A 1,458-nucleotide genomic window follows, 5' to 3' on the forward strand; every position below is an offset into this window, starting at 1 on the left:
CTGGGTATCTGCTTAGATGTCACCTCCTCCGAGGACCCTCCCTGACCTCCTTCCATAACCCACAACACCTGTGTGGTACTCTTTTTTTATGCATTTGGTACAGGGTCTACAGTGACTAGAGGGTCCGCAGGGTCTCACTACGTAGATCTGACTCGTAGTGATCCTCCTGTTCTCAGCCTCCCAAGCTCTGGGATTACAGGTACGTGCCACCACACTCAGTCTCAATCGCCATCTCAGCATGCTCTAGGGGTGGGGTGGGGCTGGAACGGCATACCAGTCAAATTCCAGCCTCCGCGCTCTGCCTCAGCAGGAGCTTTAGTCCGCTGAGCTGTTTGGCGGGCCCACCTCTATGGCATTCTAATTTCCCTCCTGTAGATAGATGGTCACTACTGAAGCTACCTCCCAATTCACGGACGGACCGCGCTCCTCGAACTGGAAAGGAAGCTTCGTGAGGGCAGGAACTTCGAACGTTCCCCTCCATAACTTAAACAACAACTAGACTATTCGGTGTACAATAGGCTCTCAAGGAGCCAGTACTTAATTTATGACAACTATCTGTGTATCTATATACATACATGCATAGTATGCAAAGGATCAGCTGCTATGGAGACAAATGAAGCAGTCAGAGCACAGAGCCAGTGTGTGTGTGTGTGTGTGTGTGTGTGTGTGTGTGTGTGTGTTTATTTTCAATGATGTAGTAAACAAAATATCTCTGGGAAAGTGACTTTTGAAAGAGACATATATATAACGAAGGAGCAAGTCATACAGCTATCTGGGTGAAAGCATTCCTGCAGAGCAAGTGCGAAGGGCCTGGGGCTGGTATTTACTTAAGGCCGTCAGTAGCGACAGTGAGCTCAGCGTCACTGGAACAGAGTAAGATGCAAGCCTCTCTGGTTCCTCCTACTATTCCCCACTACTGTATCTTGTCCCTTTTTATTGTCACACTTCAACAACTTCAAAGCACAAACTCACTCCATTGCCTGCATTGCCTGCATCTTCTGTAAGACCATAGGAGTGCAACAAAGGAGAGCCGGTGTCTCGTATTCAACCAAAAATATCTGCACTCTGACAGGCCCTTGTACGTGATAGGCGTACACTTGAGCAGGTTCTGAACGCATGAAATGTTTAAGGGAAGAGTCAGAGACGTAGAAGTTGGTCCTGGACAAGGGAGTCAGAGTTTCAATGGTCCTAAGTTAGAACGCCAGTGTTACCCTGGCTGGAGGCCACTGGAATCCTGCCGCTGAGGGGTGACAACACCCAGGGTGCCTCCTGGTTTTGAGTCAGATGCTTTGGGCAGATAACAAACAAAGTCACTCTCCTCCCACCTCCCTTCTGGGGACACAGCAGGCTGCCCTTTGCTGTATCTTCTTTGCTTATGCAGGAATGTCTGAAAAGCTGGTTAAAGTAATTAATTGATCCTTAATGCATTTTTCAGGGACAGAATACCTCTCTCCTTCT

The sequence above is a fragment of the Octodon degus genome, unplaced genomic scaffold (genome assembly GCF_000260255.1).
Source record: "Octodon degus isolate 3935 unplaced genomic scaffold, OctDeg1.0 scaffold00001, whole genome shotgun sequence".
Taxonomy (NCBI): Eukaryota; Metazoa; Chordata; class Mammalia; order Rodentia; family Octodontidae; genus Octodon; species Octodon degus.